General features: G+C 40.0%; 1 protein-coding gene across 3 annotated transcripts in view; it reads left to right on the forward strand.

Moving 5' to 3' along the window:
* Nucleotides 1-14,461, forward strand: part of ATP9B (ATPase phospholipid transporting 9B (putative)) — a 233,069-nt gene that overhangs the window by 150,143 nt on the left and 68,465 nt on the right. The gene's annotated exons all lie outside the window — the stretch shown is intronic.

Raw genomic sequence — 14,461 nt, forward strand, 5'->3', positions numbered from 1 at the left:
TGTTACTCATAGTTATTTTGGGCAGTACATAAAGCTGGTTGCTGAAAACTTTGTGAGTTTAGAACATATAGTTCCAGCTTGCTGTGAAATTTAGTAAAGAACGATCATACGTGACTCTAGCTTTTCACAAGTTGGAGCTAGAGTCCCAAGGAGCATCTAAGGTGACAGCAGTAGATGGGGTGTAGATAATTATGCAAGTCTGCTTAACTAATCAAACCTCAAGATTTCTAAGTTGAACTGCAAGGAAAGTGTGATAGCAATTTGTGGAATACGCCAGGCCTGTTGCTTAGAGCTCCAAATGAAGTGGCATAAGGAAATATTCAGGAACTGAAGTCGGGACTTTCCTTTCTTTTTCCTTTTATTCCCTTAGAAGCTCATTGCTTTACAAATCTTGAGCAGCAGAAAAATTTCATGTTCTTTATTTTTTGGATGCAAGGGATTAAAAGGACTGAGACAGATTTTGCTACCACCAAAGTACTTTTCGGATAATTATCTCTAAGCAAATAAAATAGAGATTCCAAGGTATATGGAGGTGCCTGATTCATAATAATTGGCTTAATATAATAATCCTTAATATTCTAAAAAAAGGGGGGCATTCAAACAGAACATGATGTTAAAACGATATGTCAGTCTTATTAAGGCCACAAGGATAAGGCCAATTCAAAAATCTTCCTTGTAAAACCATAGAGGGTAAAAATTTTAATCTTGAAAATGGAAAAGCTCTTTGGGAGCGTGAAGTAGTTAAATAATACATATGAGGGAATAAAGATCTTGGGAGAGAAACATTGAAGGATAAGGGTAAACAAACTCGACAAGCCCTGAATAGCAAACTTCCATAATCAACTCCTAAAACTCACCTTTTAATCAGAGAAAAAGCTTTTGTTTTACCCATGTCAGTAATAAGAGTAGATGTCATACCAACTGAGCAGTTTTTCAACAATAGCTGCCATCCAAATGCTGCCTCCAAAGGAGGTTCCTCCCCCACTGAGTCCGAAACCTTGCCCTTACCTCAAAAACCCGTGCAACTGCTCCAGTGGGTTGCACAGGGATACGTAACTCCAGGTAAGGGCAAAGGGGGTGTTCCTGGGCTGAAAAAGGCTTAGGAGGCCGCCTAAAGGCGGCTCCTCCCCTGGACTGGCGCGGGAACGCCCCCAGGAGGATGGCACACAGAGTGAAGCTGTGCCGGCAGCACCAGAAGGATGGCATGCACGCCCCCCCCCCGGCAGCATCCGTGCCTCCCTGGGCAGCGTAAGTGGCATGGTGCTGGCGCAGGGCCCCCGGACACTGGTGTAGCCCCTTCCTGGCCTCCTAATGACTTTCGTCCTTTCAGCTCAGGAATGAGCTGTAAGTTAGCTAGTTATTCTCTTTTTGCTTTATTTCCTAGAAAATGTACCTTTGTATGTTGGTGCGTTCTATCTTGTCAGTGTTGGTATTTTTGATAGAATGTGTGATAGTATATTTAAGGTATCTAAGAGGAGTTTTGGGGAGAAATTGTACTATATACAGTGTCATTATCTGTCTCCTGATAAAAAACAGTTCTAGAAATTTATTTTAGAATTTTTGTTTTAGATATTGTTTTCATGAAATACAGGTCAGAGATGTCTTGGAATAGGTTAGAGTAGAATTGCTGCAATTCTAATCCCATTATTTGCATTCAAGGAAGTCATGTTTACTCCTACAACTTGGAATGCTCTTCTGTCATATTTTGAAAACATACACTACCAGATTTGTGCAGCGAAGCATTATTTAACACACCTAGGCTTCATTCACACATCACAAAGAAACATGTGTTCATGGCAAGAACAAATGCAGCATGCTGAAATACTTCTTCCTTCTTCAACTTTCCCGTCCACACACACACACTCACACACACACACACAGGGTCCCTGGTTTGTGTGGAGGAAACAAGTTCCAGTTTGCCCAGGAGCATGCATTCGGATGTCACAGCAAATTAAGAGTTTTATTCAAGGTTCTCAACCCAGAAAGCCTCCAATCATGCTTTGCATAGGGAGAGGGGGAACACTTGAGCAAGGCAACAAAATGAATTTGTGCCCATCATTAATGAAGAAACAGCCCTAGTTTTTTTTCTTCCTGGACAGCTCATTCCTGAGCTTTGTGGCGGCTGGGGACATTGTAGCCGAGGCACTGCCATGGCTTCTCCAAAGAGGTTCCCCGTACACCGAAAGGCTAAAAAAAAGCCTGTTTAATTTTTTTTAAAATAGGGCATTTCCCCCCCATAGAAAACAGCCAGGCTGCACCAGGAAAAACCTGGCGCAGTGACACTTTTCCAGCCGTTCCCGGGCTGGAAGGGATTAGGAGACAACCTAACAGCAGCCCCACCCCCTAGAACGCCCTGGGAATGCCTCTGGCACGAACACTTGCACCAGCAGGATGCCGGTGGGAGGCCGAGCCAGCTTCCATGGGCCATGCTGCCGTGCCAGTCCTGGGGTGCCGCCACAAGTGGCACTACGCTGGTATCCATGCCACTTTGCATGGCGCAAGGGGCACATACACCAGTGTAGGGAGCTGGTCGCCTCCTAAGCCCGTTTGGCCCCTAGGCTCAGGAATGAGCTCGTAGAGTTTCATGGGGTTCTCAGGAAGGATCTGGGGTATGAGAGAGAGGATATACAGTCTGTTCCATGTTTGAAATGCTGTTACCCCTATTTAATTATTAATAGGGTCTTTAAGTTAAATTAAACCTTCAGAGCTTTTATGTTTATGGGGTTTCCATTCAAAACAGTGCAGATAGCTTTTAATCATAGGCAATGATCTTTCTAAAGACTATTAAGACGGTTCTCATGAGTTGAAACTCGAGATTGCCACTAGACCGTTATTCTGTAGGAAGATACTTCATATGAAAAGAGAGAAAAAAATCTCAGAGAGGCTTAAAAAATCAATTGTGACAGGTTGCCATTTTCATGCCATTCATAATAATAAGTTACTTAGAGTCAGAACATAAAGAACGAAATGATAATACAAATTGCCCAAGGTAGTTATTGCAATCCCTTGAGTGTATTGATTTGTGTTTCTAATAAAAAGATGCTTTTAAATGTGTCATTGACAAAAAGACAGGTGATATGTGCCATTATGTGAATTAGAATGTCCTGTTATTATTTGAATTTCTTTTACTGCATTTTAAAATAATAGAGCAAAACAGAACTAATGCACTTATACTGTGCACAATTATTTTCCCTGATACATTTATGTGAAATTAAAACTTTTCTTGGGGGGGGGGGCAAATTCTGTGTCAAAAATAATTCAGTTATAAAATTTTCCATGTTGCAATTGATAAACAATAGGATAGCCCATAAACATAGCAAGAAGTTATTATCTGTTTTGTTATGCAGCTTTATCAGTAACTTGTTCCTGGGAAAGATATAACTTTATTTACAAATGATCTTTCAGCAAAAAAAATGTGTGTAGTGAAATGGGGAAAAGGAGCCTAGGGTCATATGGGTTAAAAGTGTTGTTGCTTTGTAATTTAACATCTATTCTAAAAATATATCAAAGTGTTGCTCCAGAGCACCATCAACAAAGGATGAAATGGAACAAACAAACAAGTAAATTAGTAGCACATAGACAAGTTGTGATACAGCTCTTAGGATTATGACAACACACACCCCGCCTTCATTTACATAATCAGCATACTTTGATATTACATCTGCTAACAATTAAAAGTTGTGTTTCTTCAGCTGAAATGTGAACATAAATAAACTTATAATTTCAGGCAGCAGTAAAGAGGCAAAATGTTAAATGCTGAAAAAACAATCATAATTACAACATCTGGGATGTATCATAGTTTTGGAGAGAAAGCCTAAACTAGTAAACATAGTGATATTTTCGAATGTGTAGTTTTCTCATTTAGCAGGACAGAAACCAGTAAGATAGATATCAAGTGTTCACTGGCATATAACATATAATGTATATTAACCGTGCAATCCTATGCAGAATTACTGTAAAGCCACTGAAACGGAGAAACTCTTCATAGGATTGCACTGTAATTCACTCAGTTCAAAGAGCAAAAACAGATTCATTCTCACTTCTTTGCAATTCATTATCTGGGTGAAAAATCCAATATGCAAGTGGAGATCTTCAATTGAAAGGCTTCTCCATGTCATTTTGGTGAAAGTGGCAACTTCATTACCATATCGTAAATGGAAAAGTTCAGTTGCTGTAGAATTTCATGAGCGCATGAGAGCTCTAAGCGGTAAGTCAATTCCTGCAGTGTAAAATAACCATTCCATGGTATAAGCAATATTTAATATGAAGGAGTCCATCTAACTAGTCTCTTAAGCACACGGTTAAGTGCACATTGAAAAGTACCGGGCCCAGAACCGAGCTCTGTGGCACCCCGTAGGACACCTCCTTCTATTCCGAAGAAATGCCATTGACAACTATTATTTGGGTGTGGTTCTCCAACCAATTCCCTATCCACCTAACTGTCCTAGAGTCTGCAGTCCTCCAGTTTACCCATCACAACATCATGGGGAACCCTGTCAAAAGCTTTACAGAAATCCAGGTAAACATTGACGATATTCCTACGACCCAGTAAGCTAAAGTCAAAGATAGGACATTTTGGAGGACTTTCATTCATAGGGTCGCCATGAGTCGGAAGCGACTTGACGGCACTTAACACACACACACACACACACACACACACACACACACACACACAGTAAGCTTGTCACTCAATCAGAGAAAGAAACAAGGTTGGTCTGGAAGGAACTGCTGGGGACACATCCATTCTAACTTTCCTGGTTCACCAAGTTGTCCTTCAGATGCTAGCAGATTGACCTCTTTAAAATATATTCCAGTATCTTCCCAGAGACAGAGATCAGACTGACTGGCTGGTATTTTCCTGGGTTATCCCTCCTCCTTTTTTTTTTAAAGATTGAGATAACATTCGTATGTATGTCCAAAAGAAAAGCTAGTCATTTTAGAAAGGTTTATAATAAGATTCCAGTGTCTTGAGAACTTTAGGAATGGTGTGAAGGAGGAATAAGCTACATTTGAAATTAAGACTAACTTTGCTGTGGGAAGAAAAAAAATCAAGAATCTGTTTGACAAAAATAATGATCAGTGAAAACTTTTCCATTAATTTTTTAAAAAGCATATGAAAAGAACAATCAAATTTTTATATCTAATAGCCATTCGTGGCCCATGTGTGGATCGAAACAACCTGTACCCCTTCAGCTTTTTACATAAAAATCCAATTAAAAAAACAACGGGGAAGGGGAGGCCACAAATGGGTACAAGCAGTGGCTCCATATGTGAAAATATAGCAAAAATGATCCACAGAGTTCATCATACATGGCTGACTATCCAGGAAAGGACTTGTCCCTGTGATACCTATTCCCTGGACTCAATTGATCATATTCTGTTGGTCTGCCCTCTATATGAATCACCCCGTGGGAAATGGTTAAAAAATTGGCTTCTTTCCAAATATCACCTATCTACACAAGCAAAACGTCAATTTTTATTAAATGATTCCGATCCGGAGGTTACTGTAGATGTTGCCAATTTTCTAGAGGATGTGATGAAAGTTCAAAAAGCCCAAAGTTTGTAATTTCTATTTTTGGAATTTACTGGCCTATGTTTTTATCTTAATGACTGCATATTTTATGTACCTTCTGTAACAATTGTAATATTACTTATGCCATTAAAGGTTTTTTCATTTCATTTCATACATGGCTGACTGGTGATTTGAAAAGATGTGTTACTAAAGCAAATGCAAATTAGTTATCTTAAAAATAGTTACACTTCATTTTTGTCAGGAAAATAAGTCATCAAAATCAGCATTAAAAGTGGTACAAGGGATGGATAGTGAGGGAAGCCAGGCCAGGGGGGTGGGTAGTTGTCCATCGTCAGAATTCCTAAACAGGCCAGTGTTACCATTTTGATAGGGGTGGGATAAATGTTTTTTTCCTCATAGAGAGTAGATCTTAATCACTGATCAGCTAGGAAAGATGTATTTTTTTCCCTTTTTCTTTGCCATAACTAAAATATTAAACCCTGGAACCTTTTTGCTTTGACTGGCTATAAGCTCAATGATAGTTATGCTAGTGGCATGAATACAAATGGAGTAAGCACCAAAATCCATATGCCTGTTTTAAAAGGTGTCGGAAAAGCTATCACGATTGTGGTGTATATCGTAACTATAGTGGATGACCTTCTCTATCTAGTTGGTTTTGTCCTTTTCCTTAATTTTTTAAAAATTATTTTTAATATATAGGGATACAGAAAAAAGAAAATGGGGGGGGGAATAGGGGAAGAAACATAAATAACAACATCTCTGTGCCCAGGCTTCTGCATATTGATGACTATTTGCCCCTACAGATTGTAAGCTTAGCCCATAGTTTGCCGTATTTCTCAGGTGCACACAAGATATGAAAAATCATTAACTGATATTTTATAATCAAATAATTAACTACTAGATAGCTATGATGGCTAGATACAATAATTCTTGCTTACTGATATATCTGCTTTTGTCTGTTATAGCAAGTAGCTAGTCAAATATTAACTATTATTTTATTATATATAAGAACACACACACACACACACACATCCATTCTAACTTTGCATGGCGCAATATATATATTCTGTATTGATTAAACTAGCAACTACCAACTTCGAATGTACTGGATTAAGCATTTTACATTTCTACATGCTATAGGATGAGAGTACCTAGTTAGTTGGTTTTGTCCTAAAGCATGAGGCAGAGTTTACTGGTCTGTTAATGGTACCTGTGTTTATCAAAATACTTATATGCTGCCTTTCCCCACCTCTGGACTGTAAAGGTGTAACACTGCAAGAAGAGTTTCCCCAGAAGATATTGAATGAAAAATCATCTAAGTAAATACTGGTTTGAAATAGAAGTGTACCATTGTTCAGTTTGATTCACATACCTGTGTAAACAAGAAGTATATAGATATTGTGTAATTTAGAGAAGGATTTATTTTGTTTTGGTATCTTAATCGCTCAAGCAACAATTTTTCTTAACTTTAAGTCAACACTTTGTGATTTATTGCACCAATTATAAAAATTGTTCTCTAGCCTAAGGATGTAGACACTGTCGGAAAAACACCAGGCAGAGGAGAATTTTCTAATGAATCCATTTAATATGCTTTTAATTCCAAATGATATAAACGTAAATAGTTTTTGCAAGGTTCACTTTCAGTCTAAAATGATATATTTGTTTTTTTAATCTTAGATTAATGTGGATATGGGAGAATCAACATTATTATAGTGTGATGGTCGTACGCATAATATCTCATTTGTAGTCTCATCAGTTTATTATGGGATGTAATTCCTTTAAAATGGCATTGAATTGTGCTCTTTATAATGTGTGAATCAGCAATCAATCCTATTTGGATAGATATTTCTTAAACCTTAGTTCATTGGATAAGACTGGAATCTGTCAAAGTTAAAGGTCATACACAGATGTTAATTAGCCTAAAGGGAAATTAACAGAGTAAGGCTAATCTAGTCAAATAATTCTTCAGCTGCAAGTCCTGTTTATTTCTCTGTTACTGCTGCAGACACAAGGATTTGACAATTGGGCTACAAACAATGTGTTTTTTTCTTGTTTATCATTTAGCAACACCCTGTTTCTGTCCCTAGAAAATTAAGAGTTAATGCACAAATCTTGAACTCCATAATAGTAGTAGAATTCAAGATATTCTACTGAAAATGTTCCTCAAACCCACACATGTTGATAAATTCCTAGACCCACGGCTTCATAAATCCACCATATGTACATACACCCAATTGGAAAATACTACTCTATACTACCTCTTCCATATTCTCTGCTTTAGTTCTTCCATATCATAACATGAGTTTGGATGTTTGCCGTACTCTGAGTTCCAGATGGATTTTTTAAAAACACCCAGTTAACACCAATATTTTCCCTTATGGTTACAGACATGTGTGTTGCCCTGCCTACCTGACTCTAGGGATTAGAGTATTTAGGACCATAAATACCCCTGTGTTTTATAAAAAGAGATATATACAGTATATATAACAGTTATTCTGTTTTGGCTTCATTCATACGTTATGATAAACCACATTTTATAAACCATGGTTTTATTAAACTGGCTTAGTGTGTTGTATGAGTCCAAGCTGCCCAATCAGCTGTGGCTTGGTGACTGCTAAAGTGAGATTATGAACTGTGATTTCTACCTGTTGTCGTTTGTTGTAATGTCTGAATGCAGAAATCCCAGATTGTTCAGAGGCACCACCACGCTTGGCCTCCTGCATACATAGAGGGAAGCACAAACCAGAAGAAAACAAACACTCCTGCTGCTCCATACAACTATCTGTGGTGCTTTCTGAAAACACTCCCTCCCTTCTCTCCCTCCCTTCCCCCACAGTGATCACTCTCCACTTAAGAGGTTTCAGCCTCCGTCCAACAGGAAATGTAAAAGGCAGCCAAATGGCAGCAGAAGGAATGGGTGTACAAGATAGGGTTGCCAACCTCCAGGTACTAGCGGAGATCTCCTGCTATTACAACTGATCTCCAGCTGATAGAGATCAGTTCACGTGGAGAAAATTGTCACTTTGGCAATTGGACTTTATGGCATTGAAGTCCCGCCCCTCCTTCCTCAGGCTCCGCCCCAAAAATATCTCGCCGGTAGTGAAGAGGGACCTGGCATCCCTAGCACAAGACCTGTTTTGTTAGCGTATGGTTTGGGGAATGTCTTGAAGTTGGCTAAGCAGAGAGGATGAGGTAGAGTGTGCTGGCAGTTATAAAGGGCAGTGAGAGCTGTGAAGCTTTGCTTCAGAATTTAAAAAAATTACAGATTCAGCGAGACAGCTGCAGCCAACCCGTAGCAAAATAGGCCACCTACATATTGAGGCTTTGCCAGCATCGTGGCAGTGCAAAAGAGTTTGGGAGAGTATCTAGAAATTGTGCTTGGAAGGGAGGAAATGAAGCATGCAGCAGACCGATTGAGGTTTACATAGAAAGAGTGGTGTGTTATGTGCTTCTGTTGGACTGACCAGGGCTTGTGCAATAAACTCTTGAGTTTAAACCAGTGATATTGGATAACCCACCAGTTCAGCTTGTAGTCTGCTTTCTGGCTGCAGTTGTTGGAGTTGAACATGCAGCACTTTGTCTCCAGACAGCTCCAAAGTGTTCAATTGTGAGAAAATGATCACTGGGCAAGTGTACTTACATGCCACATAGTGCTTTACTGTAGCTGCTCGAGCCATTGAGTCCATCACTTAATTGTTAAACATTGTCACAAGCAAAAAATGAATAACAATTCCCATTAAGATTTGCTAGTTAGGTTTCTCTGTGTCCCTTATTGCCCTGTATGTTAATAGCTTCTGAGCTGTCAGTTTATGCACTGCTTCATGGGAGTTTCGTATGCTTTCACTTTCCCCACACACAGACATCAGCAAAGAACTTTTCAAATTTTTATACTACTACGAATGATACAGAGGAGATGCCTTAATTGACAGCCATTTAGTTGCCCATTCAAAATTCGCCCTATGGTACAGTCTTATGTATTTCTCAAATTTGGTAACCTTTCCATTTGTTGAGGAAGTGGGGGGATACCATGGAGTGGGAGGGATCTGTCACAGAGCTCCTTTCCCGGGCTGTGGACGACGCTATTCTCCTCACCCCCTTTCTACTTTCTTTCTCCCTGCTCTGCTTAACTAATGAATGGGTGGGAGGTGGTAAACCTTTGCCATGAACCTGGATTTTGAGGGTTGCCATTTATTAAGAGGGGCCCAGGTTACCCTCTTCTCCCTTTAATTCTCTGGCAGTGTCCCTTTTCTTGATCAACCCCCCCCCCCAAAGTTTTAAAGGTTTATTAAAAGATTGCATTCAAAACAGGAAAAGTCAAAGGGGATAAAAATAAATGCTTCTACAGGTTGAAGGATTGGTTACCTTAAAAACGGACAAGGGCCCATCCTGAGTCCTCAGTTTCTCTGGTGCTTTAGGCAGGAGGAAGATGTCTAGGCCCTCCCCCTCATAGGAAAAATCCTCCATTAAGCACAAGAAGAAGGTTTCATTGAACTGCAATCAACTCATGGAGACCCCTTTGATGGGCTGTTCCCGGCATGCGATGAGCAGAGGTGGTTTGCCATTGCCTTCCTCTGCGTAATAAGCCGTGTAGCAACTTCCAAGTCCTGACAAGGTTTGGCCAAACTGAGCTAAAGAGGGTGCTCAATTAAGCACAAGAAACGACACTGTGAGGGAGGAGGAGGAGAAGAAGAAGAGTTGGCTTTTATATGCCGACTTTCTCTACCACTTAAGGAAGAATCAGACCGGCATACAGTCACTTTCCCTTCCCCTCCCCACAACAGACACCCTGTGAGGTAGGTGGGGCTGAGAGAGCTCTAAGAGAGCTGTGACTAGCCCAAGGTCACCCAGCTGGCTTCATGCGTAGGAGTGGGGAATCAAATCCAGTTCACCAGGTTAGCGTCCGCCACTCATGTGGAGGAGTGGGGAATCAAACCCGGTTCCGCAGATTAGAGTCCACCGCTCCAAACCACTGCTCTTAACCACTACACCACGCTGGCCACAGCTGCTGAAAACAAGAAAATTATGTAAATTATAATGAATGTGGCTTTTGGGCCCACAGTTCATTACACTATTACTCTATTTTCACTGGGTAACACATGTGAAACTCTTTTGTGTTAAGGCTGAAAAAAGGCTTTGTGGAAGATATGGCTGCCAGCTTACTTTGGGGGGGGGGGGAATCCAAACCCTATAATAATTGTTGTAAAAGTACCATAAAGGATCAATAAAAAGTAAGCTTTATAAGTTTAATAGTATAATCATTTGGCTGCCATGAGAACTATTGTTGACTTGACAGGGAGATGAGACAGATAATGTGTGCCACAAAGTATTGAAAAGGCTGAAAATAGTCTTTTAAAATATATTCATTTAAATTCTAGTCATTATCAACCCATTTTCCTATCATTGTCATACTTATTTTGAAAGTAAACTTAAGAAATATCTTGTATTTTATTGTGTGATATACCTGATGACCAAAATCTACTTTTAGTAGATTTCCTGCGGCTAATTTTAGGGATTAGATGTGTATCCATAAAATGAATACATTTATTTCTGAAACAAGTTGAATTTGCTGTTGCATTTTCTTTAGTTTTTTCCCCCTCCTCTTGTAAAGTAATTAAAATGAAGAGAGGCCGTATCTAAACCACAGGAGTGTTTAGATCAGTTCATCTTGTGCTTTTGAAAACGTGTGTGTGCTTCTAGGTAGTGGGTTTTTTTTAACTTTTACTGAACAAAAAGGTGTCATTTCAGTAACAGAATCAGACCTTTTCCAGAATTGTTGCTGATACTCCACATCTCAAGAGGAGAATTAAGGGCTGCTAGTCATGTTTGCTCCATGTGGGTGAAGGATGAGTGGAGGGTTCAGTTAGGAGGATGCAGGTTTCTCTTTAGCTACGTGCTACAGAACGTTCTTATTACAGGTGAGAAATAGAGATATTCATTGGGCAGTCAATGTAAATTATATGCTCGGACAAGCAGGACTGGAAGCTAGACAGTTTAGGTGGGAAGGTTTGGTCAGTCAGCTGCCTGAACCTTCGAGGTAGGCAGTTATCTGGATCTTCATAAGCAGAGTTCTTTCAGTAGGGCAACCCAACTATGTTACTTAGTTGAGTTTGACGCAAAGAGATCAGGAAACTAGGGAACTGAAGCCTGGGACTTTGCCAAGGCAACAACTTTATAGTGACAGCTCAGCAAGATCCCTGATGGTGACTTGGTAATGAAGAAGAAGAAGAGTTAGTTTTTATGTTCTTTCTCTACCACTTAAGGGAGAATCAAACCGGCTTACAATCAACTTCCCTTCCCCTCCCCACAACAGACACCCTGTGAGGTAGGTGGGGCTGAGAGAGTGTGACTAGCCCAAGGCCGCCCAGCTGGCTCCATGTGTGGGAGTGGGGAAACCAACCCGGTTCACCAGATTAGAGTCCGCCGCTCATGTGGAGGAGTGGGGAATCAAACCTGGTCCTCGAGATTAGAGTCCACCACTCCAAACCCCCGCTCTTAACCACTACACTACTCTGGTGCCTTTGCACACTGGCTCAGAGCTCTACAGTGCACAGTTGGTACTGAAGACCTTTTTTTTTTTAAAGCTGGGAAGTTCTCTTAAGCAAGAGGATGAAGCATTAAAATTTCAAGGTATGCAGCCAGTTTGCTACAAGTTCCTTATTTTACACCCCATTGGGCAGATGACATTTCTGTGGCAGGTATCCCTACCGGCAGTTTCTGGCTGTAGTGTGATCTTAGTCAAAGGCTTGTTCTCAGGTTCAAGTACAGTCAGTACATAGCAAGACCAGAATAACAACCAAATGTTGATATTTCCCTCAAAACAAATTTCAAAACAAAAAAGGCTAGGGAACTGAAATCTAAGATTTTGTAATTAGTGGGAAAAGGAAATCATCCTACTTCCAAGAACACAGTTTCTTTAAATGTTGGGATTGCTATTTCCGACATTGAGATAACTTCAGTATTAATAGTGAAAAAAGAATATGCCTTTCAGTTCTGATGAAATAAATTAGACCCAACAGTACAGGATAGATGACATATGTGTCCTCCAACGGCAATAATCGGCAATAATCCTCCTGCTCCTGTTGGAAGAATCGTCTAGATACGTATCTGATAATGGTGGACAGAGATTTGGAACAGGAAAATACTTTGCTTAGAATTCCCATTAAGAACCTTGTCATTATCACTCACATTATTATGGTTGGGATAATACTTCTATATATAGTTTTAATAGCTTCAGTTGCTTTTATGGCAACTATTTTTTTCTACCTCCAAGATACTGTTACAGTTAAGAATGACGGTATTCTTGTGAAATCTGAATGGGAGTTAATCAAGTAGATCAGAATAGTACTCCTCACAGTAAACTGAAAATGATAAGATTAGTTGGTCATATTGTTATGTTAATACCTGATATGGAAGCAAAATACAATGTAGAACAGGAGAGTGAAACACACACCATTCTGATTCTGCCATCCAAATAACAAGTGGATTAAAAATTTTTATCTTGTTCTGATGATTCTAGAATAGAGAACACTAGCAACAGAACTGTTATCCATCAAGCTCGGTACCAAATATCCTTCTCCCTTCCTTCTGCATTCTGGCAGTCCAAGACTGCAATAAATTGAGTTATGCATTTCAGATACTGTAGAAGGCCCTCTTTTTCTACATTTTCTCACCTCTGCTACTAATGACAGTTCCTGCATTCAAGCAAGACAGATTGTATTGTATTTTTATAGATCCTGCATGGTTTAGATCAGTATCGTTTGCTATTCTGTCCATGGCAGTAGTCAGCAAAGTTCTTCCAACAGTATCTGAGCTGATATACCAAAAAGGAGGACATTTGTTGCATATCTGATCACCGTATCTGATACTATGGAGGATTAGGCCTCTTTAAAAGATCTTTCTGTGGAGGTATAAGAGGTTCTCTTATGAAAGCCAGCCTCTCACATATCCTGTGAGGGCAAGTGAAAATGGTTCTAGCACTGGTCTCTGAGATGGGTTTTTCAAATCTATTGATTTTTCGTTGCCAGGATGTTAGTATTTTATCTGCAATTTTGATGGGTATCGTCTGGAATAGAAAGTTTATCGTCTGGAATAGAAAGTTTATCGTCTAGAATAGAAAGTTTATCGTCTGGAATAGAAAGTTTATCTGAGATGGGTTTTTGATTATATAAGGACTTCCGGTTGAGAGGGCCTTCTGGTTGAGATGGGAGCGGCTGCAGCCAATCCGCTCTTGGTGCTAAGTAAATGCTTTGTTTTGCCCTTCTCCAGCAAAGCTGTTTAAAATTCAAGCTGGAAATTTGGAAGTCAAAGGTTCTTAGGTAACCACAACTATATTGCTGAGCGTTCTAAGTCTTGGTTTCTGTAAGGCAAAGCGTTCTAAGTCCTGGTTTCTAAGACGTTCTAAATCTTGGTTGCTGTAAGGACAAGCCATGGGCAGGGAAATATTTTGGGGGCCAAAATAGCACTGGCAAAGTTCCTTCCCCTTCCTCTGTCATGTACCTTAATGGAGGAGGACTCGCTGGGGACAAGACAGACCAGTGGCAACCACTGGAGGCTCACTACCCACACAATTAGATCCAGCCCTGGTGGTTGCTGTGCAACTGGGCAGATAAAGGTTGGTTGGCTGGTGGTTGGGAAGAAGTGAAGAAAGCCGGAAAAGCAGAGAGACCATGGGGGCTGCCAGAGAGGGAAATGGATAGGAAATAGTGGGGAAGGGGATGAGATGCTCCTCACAACACTTTGTGGGTTCTCCATTTGTATTTTTGGTAATTGCTACATTGGCTCATAGAGCTACGGAAATCCATGTCTTATAGAACTCGGTTATTCAAGTTTCATAGGTTTAAAGAAGTTGTTCTCCGCACTGGGGCATTCTAAAATGGTTTCTCGGTTTTATTTAATGCAAGATATTATATTGCACTACACTCTTTTAAA

Source organism: Euleptes europaea, chromosome 8 (genome assembly GCF_029931775.1).
Source record: "Euleptes europaea isolate rEulEur1 chromosome 8, rEulEur1.hap1, whole genome shotgun sequence".
NCBI classification, from domain to species: Eukaryota; Metazoa; Chordata; class Lepidosauria; order Squamata; family Sphaerodactylidae; genus Euleptes; species Euleptes europaea.